At 41.3% G+C, this 19,001-nt stretch overlaps 1 long non-coding RNA gene across 1 annotated transcript; it reads right to left on the minus strand.

The window, feature by feature from the left end:
* Positions 1-14,657: 14,657 nt before the first annotated feature.
* On the minus strand, positions 14,658-17,398 carry LOC132482298 (uncharacterized). The gene is made up of 3 exons (XR_009530889.1): positions 17,365-17,398; positions 15,373-15,567; positions 14,658-15,204 (listed from the first exon to the last, which is right to left on the minus strand). It is a non-coding gene; the product is annotated as an uncharacterized LOC132482298 (long non-coding RNA).
* Between the last annotated feature and the right edge of the window lie 1,603 nt (positions 17,399-19,001).

Consider the following 19,001-nt stretch of genomic DNA (forward strand, 5'->3'; position numbering starts at 1 on the left):
AGGGGAAAATGTGAGATCAGAAAGTGAGGGGCGGATAGACAATTTCTTTTGAGAGTTTTGGTGCTAAGGGGAGGAGAAATATGGGACTATAGCTGGAGGGGGGTTTGGTATTAAGAGAGTATTTTTAAGAGGGTAGATTCTAGAACGCATCTAGCCAATATAAATGACTGAATGAAACTGATGATATGAAACACCAAAGGGATAATTGCAGAAGAAAAAATATTGAGAAAGCAAGAAGGGTATTCACAGCACTAGTAGATGGGATCCGTAGCAAATGTGGAAATGTTGGCTTTCCATGAGAACGAGTAATATTTATAGATTTTGCAGTGGAGAAGGAAACAACTATGGTATGATTACAAATGCAGGTAAGATGGTAGATTTGGTGGGGAAGACATAAAAGAATTTTCTCTTGACTCTTCAGTTTTCTCAGTGAAGGATGAGATAAGGGCATAAAATAACAAGAGTGAGGGTAGGGTTTTGAGAAATTGAGGGGAAGATAAAGTATTGGATATTCATTTTGTATAATGGAAATGGGTGTATAATATGGAAGGATTGATAATTTAAGATATGTGGTCAAGAATTTAAGGTGAGATCAGTTAGCTCTGTCTTGTAAATTTCTACAGCAACATCCATCACTTGTATATAGGAACAAAGTAGGTAGATAGCTAAATTTAACAAGGGTTGTGGTTTTGCCAGGGAAGTACTAGGGAGGGAAAGTGAGTAGGGAGATGAAGGTTTATGAAAGTAAGTGATACTAATGATAAATTGGCAAGCAATGAGGAAATGCGAAAAGAGAAATGTGGCTGATGCTGAAAAGTAGTAGAATTCACAGACTGGAGTTCAAAATTGAAGAATTTTTAGAGTTGGGTGTGTGTAGGTGTGTATACCTGCATGAGAAAGAGGTATTTTGCTAGGAAGAATAATCAGTTGTAGCCCAAGAGATGTATGTTTTAAAATCAGGATTTCAGAGTTGCTGTAATTTTTGAGAATGTCAATGCCTAGTGCATGAGCATTAGAGTGAGTGGCTTAAGTATGATGGAAGAAAAATATCATTGGAATTGAGGGCATGAAAGATTTGCAAAGCCAAAAATGCTGGATGAATATCCACATAGATGACAGATGTTGAAGTTGCCAAGATGGTGGCAGTACTAAAAGTGGAGAAGATGATCAGGAAAGTGTCTAATGAATGAAGGTAATGAAATAGATGGCGTAGCACGTGATATTATCTAATAGCAAGAACTACAAATGAGCTCTGAATTTTGAAAGAGAAAGGAGCAGAAATGGTTTGAAAGTGACAATGAGTCGACTCCTTGGGGTATGTGAGGAAAACTAACGTTTGCTCAAGAGGACTGCAGGGAAAGTGATTTCCTCAAGGCACAGCCATATTCCAGTCATAAAACAGAGATTAAGGGAACACTGAGAGAAGAACTTGAAGCTACTGGGGAGTTTCTTAATGATAGACTATGAGTTACAGAGGGCAGGAAAGAAGCGCTCATGAAGTTGGGGAGAGGGTTGGGTCCAATTCTGTCAAGTGCAGAGCAATACGTGAATAAGGGTCTAGTTAATGATGGATAATCTGCAGGGTGGTGACTTAAGTAAAAGTGATAAGACAAGATGGACCTTGTGACTGCATGGCAATTGGGAGGTGAGTAAAGCCCTCCAGACTACAGATTGCTTAATCTAGGCTGACCTAGAACTAAGAAGAATCCAGAAACACCATTGAAACCTGTTTCCTCTAAATATCATGTATCCTGTATGATGATCCAGCATTTCAAAGATAGACTAGTAAGGACATCTAAGAGGGTAGGTCTGAAAGGAAAGGAGTGTGTTTGCTTAAGAGTGTGAGTGTGTATGGAAAATATCAACAGCAAATTCTAATGTCAGAGGGTTGCTACTATAGGCTTATGGAGCCATGCACTATTCTTGGACAACCCAAGATGCCTGCACAGATGTGGCCCAGATGCAAGCACCAACACTTACTGGGCACCTGCAAAGCCAAAGCTGGGGAAGATGGAAGGCCAAGGGGAAGTGGTATTATCCCAATACAGGAATGTATTTGCTTAGGCTTCCTAAATGGCAGGTGGACAAAAAATGGAAGAAAGGAAATTAAGCTTCTTTTTGCCTAACATCTCTCCTCAGGAAGAAGTACTTGGAGTTGTATTTCCTACGTAAATTCACCTGCTAAAACTCCAGGGAGCTCATCAGTGGGCAGATGTTCCCACCTAAGTATGGTTACCAGCAAACATTTAATCAAAATCATGGCTGCATCTGGCCCACATTAGAAGGGTTCTCTTTGTCATTGTCTTTTAAAAGAACAATTCCCCATGCTTATAAATCCAGACCCAGAACATCAATTCAACCAACCTCAGGAGCCTTGTGGCTACACCTTCTTGCCGGGAATCAGCATGGTCCCCAGAGAATCAATATGAGGAGTATTGCCAAAGTGTTTTCATTTTCAGTGTTTATCCACTGGAAGGTCTAGGAGTGAAGAACAGACAGGGCAATACAATCCTAAGATTCAATTTCTCTCATCAAATACAAACTGTGTATATGAGCATCAAGGCAAGAGGATGGAGGACTTTAACTGAAATTCCAATAGAGATCTAAGCGCAAATCCTGGAACCATCCCATGCTAGCATTGTGAGTTAGGATAGGTACTTAACCACTCTGAGCCTGTTTTCTGATCTCTAAAAAAAATAGAAGGATAATATCTCATACAGCTGTTGCAAAGATCAACTCAAATAATTCATGTACAGAATATAGCACAACAACCTACAGAATGGGAGAAAATATTTGTAAATCATGGATCTGATAAGGGATTTTTATTCAGAATATATAAAGAACTCTTACATGCCAGGGATAAGAAGGTAAATAACCCAACTTTTAAAATGGGCAGAAGATCTAAATAGACATTTCTCCAAGGCAGATATACCAATGGCCAGCAAGCACTTTAGAGACACTTGACATCATCATTCATCAGGAGAACAAATCAAAACCACAGAAAGATACCATTTCATACCCATTTGGATGGCTAGAATCAAAAAGTCAGATAATCATAACTGTTGGTGGGGATTTAGAGAAATCAGAACCATCATACACTGTGAGTGAGAATGTAAAATGGTATAGCTGCTTTGGAATACTTCGGTAGTTTCTCAGAGGGTGAAACAGTGTTACTGTATGACCCACTTGTAGGTATATTCCCAAGATAAATGAAAATATGTGTCCATACAAAAACTTGTACATAAATATTCACAGCAGCAATATTCATAATACCCAAAGATGGAAACAACCCAAATGCCCATCAACTGATGAATGGATAAACAAAATGTGGCAAAGCCATACAACAGAATATTATTCAGACATCAAAAGGAATGAAGAGCTAATATATGCTACAACATGGCTGAACCTTAAAAACATTATGCTAAGTGAAAGAAGTCAGTCACAAAAGACCACATATTATGTGATTCTATTCATACGAAATGCTCAGAACAGGCAAATCTATAGATACAAAATAGATCAATAATTGCTTAAGGCTGAGGCAGAAGTTGTTGGGAGCATAGGGGATTAATAGCTACAAGATACAAGGGTTTCTTTTTGAGGTGTTGAAAACGTTCTAAAATAGACTGGAGGGAACTTCAAGACGTCGGAAGAGTAAGACGTGGAGATCACCTTCCACCCCACAGATACATCAAAAATACATCTACACGTGGAACTGTTCCTATAGAACACCCACTGAATGCTGGCAGAAGACCTCAGACCTCCCAAAAGGCAAGAAACTCCCCACGTACCTGGGTAGGGCAAAAGAAAAAAGAAAAAGCAGAGACAAAAGAATAGGAACGGGACCTGCACCAGTGGGAGGAAGCCATGAAGGAGGAAAGGTTTCCACACTCTAGAAGCCCCTTCACTGGCGGAGACTGCAGGTGGCAGAGGGGGGCAGCTTCGGAGCCACGGAGGAGAGAGCAGCAACAGGGGTGCGGAGGGCAAAGCAGAGAGATTCCAGCACAGAGGATTGGTGCCGACCAGCACTCACCAGCCCGAGAGGCTTGTCTGCTCACCTGCCGGGATGGGAGGGGGCTGGGAGCTGAGGCTCGGGCTTCGGTCTGAGTGCAGGGAGAGGACTGGCAGTGAGAACACAGCCTGAAGGGGTTAGTACGCCACGTCTAGCCAGGAGGGAGTCCAGGAAAAGTCTGGAGCTGCCGAAAAGGCAAGAGACTTTTTCTTACCTCTTTGTTTCCTGGTGCACGAGGAGAGAGGATTCAGAGCGCCGCTTAAAGGAACTCCAGAGACGGGCGCGAGCCGCGGCTATCAGCGCGGACCCCAGAGACGGGCATGAGATGCTAAGGCTGCTGCTGCCGCCACCAAGAAGCATGTGTGCGAGCACAGGTCACTATCCACACCTCCCTTCCGGGAGCCTGTGCAGGCCGCCACTGCCAGTGTCCCGTGATCCAGAGACAACTTCCCCGGGAGAGCGCATGGCGCGCCTCGGGCTGGTGCAACGTCACGCCGGCCTCTGCCGCCGCAGGCTCTCCCCGCCTCCGTGCCCCTCCCTCCCCCCCGGCCTGAGTGAGCCACAGCCCCCGAATCAGCGGCTCCTTTAATCCCGTCCTGTCTGAGCAAAGAACAGACGCCCTCAGGAGACCTACATGCAGAGGCGGGGTCAAATCCAAAGTTGAACACCGGGAGCTGTGAGAACAAAGAAGAGAAAGGGAAATCTCTCCCAGCAGCCTCAGGAGCAGCGGATTAAAGCTCCACAATCAACTTGATGTACCCTGCATCGGTGGAACACCTGAATAGACAACGAATCATCCCAAATGGAGGAGGTGGACTTTGGGAGCAAGGATATATATACATTTTTTCCCTTTTTCTCTTTTTGTGAGTGTGTATGCGTATGCTTCTGTGTGTGATTTTGTCTGTGTAGCTTTGCTTTTACCATTTGTCCTAGGGTTCTGTCTGTCCGTTTTTTGTTCTTTTTTAGTATAGTTTTCAGCACTTGTTAACATTGGTGAATTTGTTTCTTCGTTTGGTTTTTCTCTTCTTTCTTTCTCTTTTTTTAATTACTTAAAAAATTTTAATAATAATTTTTTGTTCTTTATTTCAATAACTTTTAAAATTCTTAATTTAATTTTATATTTTTCTTTCTTTCTTTCTTTTTTTTCTCCCTTTTATTCTGAGCCGTGTGCATGACAGACTCTTGGTGCTCCAGCCAAGCGTCAGGGCTGTTCCTCTGACGTGGGAGATGCAAGTTCAGGATACTGGTCCACCAGAGACCTCCCAGCTCCACGTAATATCAAACGGTGAAAATCTCCCAGAGATCTCCATCTCAACACCAAGACCCAGCTCCACTAAATGACCAGCAAGCTATAGTGCTGGATACCTTATGCCAAACAACTACCAAGAAAGGAACACAACTCCACCCATTAGCAGAGAGGCTGCCTAAAATCATACTAAGGTCACAGACACCCCAAAACACACCACCAGATGTAGACCAGCCCACCAGAAAGACAAGATCCAGCCTCATCCACCAGAACACAGGCACTAGTCCCCTCCACCAGGAAGCCTACACAACCCACTGAACCAACCTTAGCCACTGGGGGAAGACACCAAAAACAACGGGAACTACGAACCTGCAACCTGCGAAAAGGAGACCCCAAACACAGTAAGATAAGCAAAACGAAAAGACAGAAAAACACACAGCAGATGAAGGAGCAAGGCAAAAACCCACCAGACCTAACAAATGAAGAGGAAATAGGCAGTCTACCTGAAAAAGAATTCAGAATAATGATAGTAAAGATGATCCAAAATCTTGGAAATAGAATTGAGAAAATACAAGAAAAGTTTAACAAGGACCTAGGAGAACTAAAGAGGAAACAAGCAACGATGAACAACACAATAAATGCAATTAAAAATACTCTAGAAGGGATCAATACCAGAATAACTAGGGCAGATGAACGGATAAGTGACCTGGAAGATAAAATAGTGGAAATAACTACTGGAGAGCAGAATAAAGAAAAAAAGAATGAAAAGAATTGAGGACAGTCTCAGAGACCTCTGGGACAATATTAAACGTACCAACATTCAAATTATAGGGGATCCCAAAGAAAAAGAGAAAAAGAAAGGGACTGAGAAAATATTTGAAGAGATTATAGTTGAAAACTTCCCCAATATGGGAAAGGAAATAGTTAATCAAGTCCAGGAAGCACAGAGAGTCCCATACAGGAAAAATCCAAGGAGAAACACGCCAAGACACATATTAGTCAAACTATCAAAAAGTAAATACAAAGAAAAAATATTAAAAGCAGCAAGGGAAAAACAACAAATAACATAGAAGGGAATCCCCATAAGGTTAACAGGTGATCTTTGAGCAGAAATTCTGCAAACCAGAAGGGAGTGGCAGGACATATTTAAAATGATGAAAGGGAAAAAGCTACAACCAAGATTACTCTACCCAGCAAGGATCTCATTCAGATTTGACAGAGAAATTAAAACCTTTACAGACAAGCAAAAGCTAAGAGAATTCAGCACAACCAAACCAGCTTTACAGCAAATGCTAAAGGAACTTCTCTAGGCAGGAAACAAAAGAGAAGGAAAATATGTACAATAACAAACGCAAAACAATTAAGAAAATGGGAATAGGAGCATACATATCGATAATTACCTTAAATGTAAATGGATTAAATGCTCCCACCAAAAGACACAGACTGGCTGAATGAATACAAAAACAAGACCCATATATATGCTGTCTACAAGAGACCCACTTCAGACCCAGGGACACATACAGACTGAAAGTGAGGGGATGGAAAAAGATATTCCATGCAAATGAAAATCAAAAGAAAGCTGGAGTAGCAATTCTCATATCAGACAAAATAGACTTTAAAATAAAGACTTACAAGAGACAAAGAAGGACACTACATAATGATCAAGGGATCGATCCAAGAAGAAGATATAACAATTGTAAATATTTATGCACCCAACATAGGAGCACCTCAATACATAAGACAAATACTAACAGCCATAAAAGGGGAAATCGACAGTAACACAATCATAGTAGACGACTTTAACATTCCACTTTCAACAATGGACAGATAATCCAAAATGAAAAAAATAAGGAAACACAAGCTTTAAATAATACATTAAACAAGATGCACTTAATTGATATTTATAGGACGTTCCATCCAAAAACGTCCAGAGATAAACCCATGTACATATGGTCACCTTATCTTGATAAAGGAGGCTAGAGTATACAATTGAGAAAAGACAGCCTCTTCAATAAGTGGTGCTGGGGGCTTCCCTGGTGGCGCAGTGGTTGAGAGTCCGCCTGCCGACGCGGGGGACACGGGTTCGTGTCCCGGTCTGGGAGGATCCCACATGCCGCAGAGTGGATGGGCCCGTGAGCCATGGCCACTGAGCCTGCGCTTCCGGAGCCTGTGCTCCGCAACGGGAGAGGCCACAACAGTGAGAGGCCCGTGTACCGCAAATAAAAAGAAAAAAAAAAATAAGTGGTGCTGGGAAAACTGGACAGCTACATGGAAAAGAATGAAATTAGAACACTCCCTAATGCCATACACAAAAATAAACTCAAAATGGATTCAAGACCTTAATGTAAGGCCAGACACACTAAAACTCTTAGAGGAAATAAAAGAAGAACACTCTTTTGAGATAAATCACAGTAAGATCTTTTTTGACCCACCTCCTAAAGAAATGGAAACAAAACCAAAAATAAACAAATGGGACCTAATGAAACTTAAAAGCTTTTGCACAGCAAAGGAAACCATAAACAAGATGAAAAGACAACCCTCAGAATGGGAGAAAATATTTGCAAACGAAGCAACTGACAAAGGATTAGTCTCCAATATTTACAAGCAGCTCATGCAGCTCAATATCAAAAAAACAAACAACCCAATCCAAAAATGGGCAGAAGACCTAAATAGACATTTTTCCAAAGAAGATACACAGATTGCCAACAAACACATGAAAGAATGCTCAACGTCATTAATCATTAGAGAAATGCAAATCAAAACTACAATGCGGTATCATCTCACACCGGTCAGAATGGACATCATCAAAAAATCTACGAACAATAAATGGACAACCTGGAAGAAATGGACAAATTCTTAGAGAAGGTGTGGAGAAAAGGGAACCCTCATACACTGTTGGTGGGAATGTAAATTGATACAGTCACTAAGGAGAACAGTATGGAGGTTCCTTAAAAAACTAAAAATAGAACTACCATACGACCCAGCAATCCCACTACGGGGCATATATCCTGAGAAAACCATAATTCAAAAAGAGTCATGTACCACAATGTTCATTGCAGCTCTATTTACAACAGCCAGGACTTGGAAGGAACCTAAGTGTCCATCAACAGATGAATGGATAAAGAAGATGTGGCACATATATACAATGGAATATTACTCAGCCATAAAAAGGAATGAAACTGAGTTATTTGTAGTGAGGTGGATGGACCCAGAGTCTGTCATACAGAGTGAAGTCAGTCAGAAAGAGAAAAACAAATACCGCATGCTAACACATATATGTGGAATCTTTAAAAAAAATGGTCATGAGGAACCTAGGGGCAAGACGGGAATAAAGACACAGACCTACTAGAGAATGGACTTGAGGACACGGGGAGGGGGAAGCGTAAGCTGGGACAAAGTGAGAGAGTGGCATGGACATATATACACTACCAAATGTAAAATAGATAGCTAGTGGGAAGCAGCCACATAGCACAGGGAGATCAGCTCAGTGCTTTTTGACCACCTAGAGGGGTGGGATAGGGAGGGTGGGAGGGAGGGAGACACAAGAGGGAGGGGATATGGGTATATACGTATATGTATAGCTGATTCACTTTGTTATAGAGCAGAAACTAATACACCGTTGTAAAGCAATTATACTCCAGTAAAGATGTTAAAAAAAAGAGAAAAGTGTGTTTGTTCAAAATAAATAAATAAATAACTTTCCTAACTGCTTAGGAAAGTTATTTCTCCTTCCTATGAAATGAAAAATGATCTATAAGGGCACTTAGTATTGACTATAAATTCCAGTTCTGTCAGTGATGGTATCTGGCGCATGAGGGGCACCCAAGTTAGGGAGCTTTTGGTTAATTTCCCTGGGCCATATAGAGCAAAGTGTTCTCTCAAATACTCTCTGGAAATTCGGAGCCTCAAATATGTTTGCCACCTTCCCCCAAGTCATCACATTTATTAACATCCTTGTCTTATTTTTCTAGAAGCAGGAGCTTCTAGCAGATCTTTTCCCTTTGTGAAAGGATGTATTTCTGTGTGAGGTGGATCTAGGCCACCTTAGTCTGTCCTCTAATGTTCACCTCAGTAGCACTCTACCTGGTTGATAATATCTTTGAGGCCAACTTCCTGTAATGTTTTTCTTTTTTTTTTTTTTACTTTAGGAGCATTGTATAATAAAAACACCATTAAAGATGCAAAACCAAAGTGAGCCATGAAGCAAGACACGATGGGGCCTATCAGCATTCCTAAGTGTGTTCAAGGCAAAAGCATTTCAAAGGGAGGTAAACAACAGTCATTACAGCTATCTTTGTTGACCTCTGACTATATATGCCAGTCACTGTGTTTGACATACATTAATTCTCATAGAACTTCTGTCATGTTGTCATTATTATCTCCCTTTTACAAATGAGGAAAGAGGTTCACATAAATTAAATGACTTTCTCAGGGCAACAGCTAGTAAGTTTCAGAGCTGGATTTGTATCCAAAATAAAGTGGGCTGTTTTTGGTTTTTTGACTCTATTTTCTTCTTAGTAATACTGCATACATTTATTATTTATATGTATTAAAAAGGATAAAATAAGTTTGGACTCCTATCTCACACAACATGAAGTTCTGTATGATCTAAAGATAAAAATGTTGAAGTAAAATATATATATTTTTGAAAACTTATGTATAATCTAGGAGTCAAGAAAAATTTCTGTGCAAGCTGGAAAACCTAGACACTCTAGAGAAATGACTGACATATTTGAGTGCTTAAAACTTAAAATGTAATCATATGGCAAACGTAAAGGTAAACAAAACCAGAAGACAAATAATAGAGGAACATATATTTGTAAGACACACGACAGATAAAGGGTTCAATATCCAACATATAAAAAATTTCCTACACAGTAATAAGAAAAGACAAACACCCTAATTGAAAGTGGTTAAAAAGGGTAAAAAGGGCTGTTCAAGGAGGCAGAAAACCACCTTGCCAATAAACAAGTGAAATTACTCAACTTTACTAGCAATCAGGCATATTGAAATTAAATTAACAAGGAAATATCACTTTAAGACCATTAAACATGTTATCACACATTGCTGGAGTGTTGTGGAGGTTAATATGTTATCTCATACATTTGCCGAGGGAAATGTGCAGTATATTAAAGCCATTTGGAATTCAATCTGGCAACCTCTATTAAAATTAAGAATTTACATAAACTTTAACTTAGCAATTCCATTTCCGGGGCCTTCTTCCATAGAAGATAAAAGCACGGGTATATAACAGTGAATATGAACAAAATAAATTTTACGTATATATTCAGATTAATTGCAACGTTTTTTCTAGTAGCCAAAAAACTGGAATCAACTTGAATGTCCTCAATAGAGGAATGGTTTAATAAGTTGTCTTTCACTCAAACCATTGCATTTTACATAACTAGTTTAAAAAGTGTGTTAAGTCTATACCAGACGATGTGGAAAACATTTCTCTGAAATGTTTCTAAGTGAGACAAACTACGCGCTGGAAAGAGTAAAATAGTGCCCCGATATGTTTTTATGCATACATATGTATGTTACCTTATTTATGAACATAGACAAAGATATGCAAAGAATAAATTCATCATAAGCCATATACAGACACATCATAAAGTATCTAAAGGTACCAGAATGCTTGACCATTGAGGTAAGGTGCCCCAAAATACTGTGTCTTCAAGGAAAACACAAGGGTTCAGTACTCATGGGTTAGCAGCAGTTAACATAAGACACACTAGCTTTTTGGGAGTAGGGGAGAAAGAAGCAAGGATTATGCATGTATGTATTTATATCATAGATGATAACAACAGAAGCCATTTAATCAAATGCTTATTATTGGCCTAATATAATGTCAGGTGTTTTACATAAATTACCTCATTTAATCCCAGAATGGCTCTAAGATATAGATACATGTTACTATCATTCCCTTTTTACAGATGAGGAAACTAAGTCTTACAGGAGTTACAAAACGTACTCAAGGTCAAATAGCTTTTAGGTGGTGAAGCTGTAAATTGAGATCGGACTTTAAATCCTATGCTCCCAACTGCTCAACTAGACACTAAGTTATATTCCCCCTGCTAAACCCTAGTCCCAGCCATCATCATATCACACCTGTATTGTCCCAACAGCCTGTCACCCCTCTGGTCCTACACAGTTCACAACATCCAGTGAACTTTCTAAAACATACATCAGACGACATCACTTTCCTTTATCAAACCGTCCAGTGGCCCTCCACTGCACGTAAGATAAAATCCAAGTTCTTACCCTGCAAGTCCCTATGTGACCACTTCTCTGCCGGCCTCTCCAGTCTCGGTCATCAATCTCCGCTCTGCCCCTCTCTGACTGCACTCCAGTCACTCACCCTTCTGCTGTTCCTCAACACACTGTTCTCGTTCTGGCCTCATGGCATTGCTACTTGCTAGTCTACCTAAAATGCTCTTCTTCAAAGTCTTCACACAGCTGACTCGACCTCATTATTCAGATCTTGATTCAAATATCAGCTCCTTAGAGAAGGTTCCCCACACCAACAACAAGAACGACCCCTTTGCCCATGAAAACAGAAGTTACTTGAGGACAGGAACTATTGATTTCATGTTCTTCACTCTAATTCCAGAACCAAGAGTAATATCTGACACCTACTAGGCACTCAGGACATATTTGTTTCCTGAAATACTGGTATCTTTTTTAAAGTGTCATACTCATATGCCTATGAGTATATCTACATATATATATTTATGGATATGTGAGCTTGTGGTCACCTCACAGAAGTGGAATGTACATCCCCCACCCAAAATTTGGTTTGAATGTCAAGACTAATGATGCCACACATATACCAAGAAGGTATGAAAAGGATTATTACTCACATAATGAGTTATGCATCAAAAATGCAGTTAGACCAAAAAAAAGAAAAAGAAAAAACTAGTAACTGAAGTGATGGGTAATTAGATGGTTGTGATTCTTTCATTCTATAGATATAGGTATAGATATAGAAATAATCGAAACATCAAGTTCTACACCTTAAGTATATACAATTTTTATTTATCCATTATACCTCAATAAAACTGAAAAAAATGGGATCAGTCTCAATGACAACTTACCCATGGTGTTTGTCTGATAACTAAAACATTGAGTGGTTTATTTAATTTAATTTGGACTTGTTCATGTAAGCCATTATGGCACCTGCAGCATGAGACCAATAAGAAAGGTGAATGTTCCATTGAATATCTAGTACTATCAAGAGCTAGTACTATATATTCTGAGAAGTGAAATGAGTGCCTTAGTCTCTCTATCGATGTGCAGAACTTCAAAGAAGATAAAGAGTGCTATGGTGAGACATTGTATTGTGGCTTTAATATGTGCAGAAGATGTGTGTCCTTGATTTATATTTTGGGTATCCGTGAGGCAAGAGGTTCTATGAGTTCTTTACCCCAAATGAGGCAACCTTGGAGAAGGAATTGTTTTCATTGGCCAGAACAGATGGTCAGACCGCTGGCAGTGGCCCAAAGATCTATAAAAATGTGAAGATGAGGCCAATTGTTGGCTAAGACATGGCCAAGTGCTAAGATAACTGGCTAAAGTTTGGCCAACTGAGCTGATCCTGTGTCCTGTCCTTTATCAGGAACATTCTGATTAAGAGATGAAAAGAAGCAAGAGTCAAGCAAGCTCCATTAAGTGTGACAGTGGCAATGCCATTGGTTAAGTGAATGAACCCCCTTTGGTATTCACTGTGTTGAGCCTAAGGGGCTCCCCAGGTATCCAAGTGTTCTAAGAGATGACCTCCTCTAGCACTGTGGCATCCGGCAAGGGACCCAGCACAGGGGACGTTACCCTCTCCTGAAAGTAGGGTATGCAGAGAGCCCAGGTTCAGCTCCATCCTGTAGCAAGGAGGCCTCACTAGCTGTGCTGGGCTTGCAGGGTGCTGTTTCCATGATCAAAGGCCTAACGGGCAGCTGTATACTGAGGGTCACAGGTCAGGACCTGAGATAGTCTATATTTCCAGGAAAGTCCAGTATGTACCCACCAATTGCTACACTAATGGCATACAGCATTGGGCCAAGGAAGGTAGTTCCTTGTATCAGAAGCCCATGCAACTAACGGCCATCACTGATGGTAGAGGGACTCCGAGATATATGAGAGAAGGTTGCTAAAGCTCCCACAGTGAAGGAATCTCGGGGGGCCGTAACAGGAATGCCTGTTCTATGGCAATTCAGGCAGATTCTAGTATCTTTTTACAGGGGGTCTCATTCAAGTTGGGCCTATTTGCAAGTTACAGAACAAAAAAAGCTTTGTAAATGAGGAATGTTGCCTCCAGAATCTAAAAATGTCGAAAACATGTTGGGCTTGTTTTAACAATGTGGGTCCTAAGAAGACTAAAAGCTGTTTCTTGACACTGTCAGGACTGGAGCAGCCCTCAACTTACTAAATAATTTTCAGGAACTTAACGGAAGTGGTGGGGCCCTGTACTATGTGTCTCATGTGAATCTCCTCAAAGGAGGATGTCATTAGTGTGATGTCATAACTGTGTACCCGAAAAAAGTTAGAGCTGGTTAAAATATTGCCTGTGAGGACTATGTGAGATGGCAGGCGTGGAGACTGAGCCCATCGAGTACCCAGGTGAAGGTGTATTGTGTCCCTTTAAAGGTGAAGGTTAACTGCAGCTGAGAGGTTGTTGAAATAGGCACTGAATAGAACATGCTAGCCAAATACTTTGCTCTAACTGCAAAGTATTTACCAGTTACTTATTTATTATTGGGTGGAATCAGTCATTTCAATAATATATATGGAGCCCTAGTGGGTGGGGCCATGACGCCAAGGGTACAAATTCACACTGAGGCACCGGTCCTGTTTTCCCGGGTTCAAGAACAAGTAAAACTTGGCTGTTAAATGCAGCAGAAGTGGGGATAACCACACCTTCTCTAAATAGGTCTTATATAATGGGTTTCAATCTGTGAAAACCGTGCTTTCATTTAGATTGAACCTTTTCTTAAACACTGAGGTGAAAGGTATTATTTTAAGTAGGGGGAAAGGTCCATAGGGTCCCATAGTTTTCAAGCTGATTATAAGGGCCAGAGACTTAACTTTATTACTTATTGGGTCAGGTTCTCCACGTGCACTAGAGGATATTTTAGGGTAATGGATGTCTTGGCTATGGAAAAGTTAGGCACGGAAGTAATTCGGATGGTTCAGGTTAGGCATATCTGTTTCTAGTTCATGTTCACCTACTCCCTGGCTGGGAGTAGATGGACATAAAGTGTGGGCCAGATGTGGGCCAGAAGGGGAAGGGGAATTAATGAGGCTTCAAAACTGTCAATTGTCAAACATCAAAAGTGAAATCAGATTATGACACACACTGCCACCACCCATACATCACCCCTCTCCCCACCTGGGACCTCCCAAACACACACGGAAACACCAAGTCCTTTTCCTCCTCACCAGCAGGATAAAGTGTTCAGGAAGAAATCTGTCTTCAGAGCTCAGTCCTCACCCAGTCCTTATTCCCGGTGTCTGGCTAACTATGGACTGGCTGGTCTGGGCCCCAAACTGGCAGGATACTACCTCCCTCCCTTCTCACACGCCTGCCCCTTCCTGCCTTCCTTCAGTCCCCATCACCGAAGAACAGACAGAGATACACACACATCTTTCTACAACAGCTTGTACATCAATAGCTGAGGGCTTTTTTATTTGGTCTCTACACAGGTGACCATTTCTCCAGTGCTTTCTCTGGAGAGACAACAGAGACAGCAAGGTCTCAGTCACCTGATAGACCCAGGGCAGCACTTTATGAACTGCTGGAAGAGCCCTCTGGGACGTTTTCATCCTCCTCTGGCTCTTTAGTCATTGTTGTACTCCGCCGGTAGTAGAACACAAATATCTGTGACTTCTTCTGTGTAGGACCTCTTCCGGAATTCTGACGACGGACTGATTTTGTTAACTCGACCACCTTCCGAATCTGGTCGGAAAACAAAGTGATACAGAAAGATATTGATTTGGGGAAAGAGGATGGGAAGGAGAACTTTGAGAGAATGGGTGTGGATTGAGAAGGGGTTTGTGCCAGGGAAGGGCTGGGTAAGTCTTGGGTGGGGGATGAAGAGGAGACACGTGAGTCGGGTAATCTGACCTTCTCCATCTTATAGCCCTGGAGTGGAGAATTCGTCCTCTCCCTTCTGCGTTGGCCTCCTGGTGTTTGTCGCTCTGACCTCTCGGTGTTTGTCCCTGCATCGCAGTTAGGCTCCTGTGGGATTGTAGTTTCCTCTGCCATGTCAGTAGCAACAGTGTGCTCTACTCCAAGGCTCCTGGCCTCTCTATATATACCCTGCCAGGACAATGAAGAGCCACACCCATCAGCTTTGATTGGTCAGCCAATGGTAGCGCTGGGGTGGCTGTGACATCACAAAGCACCACCCTTGAAGATACGTGGGGGGAGGGGAGGGGTGCAGAGGAGTCTAGGTGCTCTGGTTAGAGAAAGGGAGTGCTTCCTCAACACCCAGTAAAGAGCCTTCCCAAACTGACCTTCCACTCTTCCTCATCTTCTCTGGTTCAATCCTTGTGGTGCACATGTTAGGGAGAAGGTGTTCCCTCCAAACCATTCCACATGGCCACCCCCATTCAGTGTTTAATTCTGTTGTCTCCCAGATCTCATCACCTAGTATTGTGTGGTTTTTTAAAACTTTTTATTTTAGAACAGTTTTAGATTTACAGAGTAATTGTGAAGATCATATTCATACACTCCACAACAAATTTCCCTTCTTAACGTTGTACATTAGTATGGTACAATTGTTCAACTTAGTGAACCAACACTGAAACAGTATTATTAATTAAAGTCTGTACTTCATCAGGTTTCCTTTTTTTTTTTAAATGTTGAGCCTCTTTTAATTAATTTATTTTTATTTTTGGCTGTGTTGGGTCTTCGTTTCTGTGCGTGGGCTTTCCCTAGTTGTGGCAAGCAGGGGCCACTCTTCATCGTGGTGGGCGGGCCTCTCACTGTCGCGGCCTCTCTTGTTGCGGAGTACAGGCTCCAGATGCGCAGGCTCAGTGGCTGTGGCTCACGGGCCTAGTTGCTCTGCGGCATGTGGGATCTTCCCAGATCAGGGCTCGAACCCGTGTCCCCTGCATTAGCAGGCAGATTCTCAACCACTGTGCCACCGTGGAAGCCCCAGATTGCCTTATTTTTTACCTAATGTTCTTTTTCTGTCCCAGGATCCCAACCAAGATTCTACATTAAATTTAGTCATTCCATGTTATAACTTCTTAGGCTCCTCTTGGCTGTGACAGTTTTTTAGACTTCTTGTTTTTGAAGACTTTGACAGTTTGGGGTCTTGTGTTTTGTCTTTTACATTAGATCTGCAGATGTTATTGCTCTTATAGGTAAAAGTTTTTATAAGTTTCTTCTTCCAGAGAACCTCAAATCAAGTCAGTACCATCAGTGTTATGGACTTCCCCGTGGCAATGGTTGAACTAATCTCTTGGCTTTGTCACAGAGGTGACACAGATGTTTTTCTCTAGAGGTCTGAGGATCAGGATCATTTTTATTTATGACAGAGGCACAGGGGCAGCAGCAGAAGCATTTTGTAAGGTACTAGTGAGTCATTTACTTTTAGAAGTATGACCTCAGCATCCCACATAGTTAACGGCTCTTCCTCCACACGAGTGACCATCCAATGGACCTGTATATTGAACAGACTGTCAGTCTTTCTCCTGAGCTCTATATAGAAAGGGGGCCAACATGTGGTTGAGACACAACCAGTGTTCACAAGGTAAGAGTCATTTCTTTGAGGTTAGTGTCAGTCACACCTTAGTTTGGAATTGAAACACGTGATTCAACCTGAGAATCACAAATAGGTCCAGGTTGAGACACAGGATTCAGGACTGCTTTGAGGAAGGTCCCAATCCAATAATCCTTTCACTATATGCCAAGTGGCTAAACTGACTTATGTTGGTCAAAGCTTTAGCAGACACTCAGTAGGACTAACAAATGCAGCACAAAGAAGCAAGTTCAAAGCACAAGCTAGCCAGCAGGCAGTAGCCCAAGTGCCTGTTCACCAGCATACAGCAGAGCCAGTTAGAAAGCCAAAGCAAGAGAAGAAAGACCCCTGGTGGTAAGGGATAGCACCTTGATGTCCTGCTCACAGGGCCAGTTGTTGTAATCACACCACAGAGACAGGATGGATCCTTCAACCCAAATTCGGTTCGGATGTCGAGACTGATAACACATACACCTAGAGAGTATGAAAAACTTTACTACATAAGGAGGCTTTCTGGGGAGAGCAGGGCAGGCTCTCAAGCAGGTTCAAGAATGGCTTAAGAGAGCAGAAGAAGGAGACTGGCTTGGCTTTTATGGTGGTGAGGGGATGACGCTGGAGTGTTCCCACACACAGGTCAGGTTTCGCACAGTCTGAACTTCCTCTTGGCCCACCGAAGAGAGAGTACCTGAGCTTTCTTATCAGATATAGGTAAGCAGGGGAAGAGGCAGTGGTAGGGTTCTTTTATAGAATAATGTTGTGTAAATGCAAGGTGTTTAGCACAGTTTAGAATTCTCATAACCATTATAACCACACTTATATTGTTTTCAGTTAAACTACGTTTCACTAGATTAGTATTTCCCAAATTATGGTCCTTTAAATAGTATTTAAGGTGGCTTAGAATTATCTTGGTTCATCACAGAGAAACTGTGTAGAAAGAGAAAAGACTGCTAGCTTCAGGAGGTCTCACACACTGGTCACAAAAGAGCAGACTTCATTGTACTATCTGCTGAATTATGAGGGGTTTCTAACATGTTTCCCATCCTGGGTGACTACTGTAGCATCCAAAGACTGTAATAATAATTACAGAAACTAACATTTATTGACTACTAACTCTATGTAGGAATTATGCTAAATACCCATATACATAGTTAATCCTCGTCACAACCCTATTGAGATAAGTGGCAAAAGAGCGGTTTCTGTCATTTCTGCCAGGACATCTCCATTCCAATTGCAGAAGCAGAAAAGAGCATATAGGAGGGCACATGGGAATATTTATGGGCCAGGCTCAAAAGGGGTATGCATTACTCCTGCTCACATTTCATTGGGAAAAACTCACATAGCCACATCTAAATACAAGAGACAATGAGAAATGTAGTCTACCTAGTAGAAGAGGAGAACTTAAATGTTGGAGATAAGCTAGCAATCTCTGTCTCCACCATCTTGTTCGTCACTCTCCCCAGTATTTACAGTAGAGCCTGGCACATGGTAGGTGGCCATGAATATTTCTGTTGAATGAATGGGTTTGAACTTTTTTGGTCAGTTATGGGGATCAAAAACATATAGAACTTGGTTAAGCAATGGTTTCCTAGATATGACACAAAAAGCACAAGCAACAAAGAAAGAGTCAATTGGACTATATCAAAATTTTAAAATGTTTTCTTCTGCAAAAAAATACCATGAAGAAAACAAAAAGGCACACCAAAGAAAGATCCTGGCAAATCATATATTTAATAAAAGTGTAGTATCCAGAATACAGAAAGAACTCTTACAACTCAACAACAAAAACACAAACAACCCAACTGAAAATCAGGTAAAGGACTTAAATAGACATTGTGCTAATGAAGATATACAAATAGCCAACAAACATATGAAAATATGCTCAATATCATTAGTCGTTAGGGAAATGCAAATCAAAACCACGATGAGATACCACTTCATACCCACTAGGAAGGCTATAACGTTTTTCAAAGGAAAATAACAAGTATTGACAAGGATGTAGAGAAAT

This window comes from Mesoplodon densirostris, chromosome X (assembly GCF_025265405.1).
Source record: "Mesoplodon densirostris isolate mMesDen1 chromosome X, mMesDen1 primary haplotype, whole genome shotgun sequence".
NCBI lineage: Eukaryota > Metazoa > Chordata > Mammalia > Artiodactyla > Ziphiidae > Mesoplodon > Mesoplodon densirostris.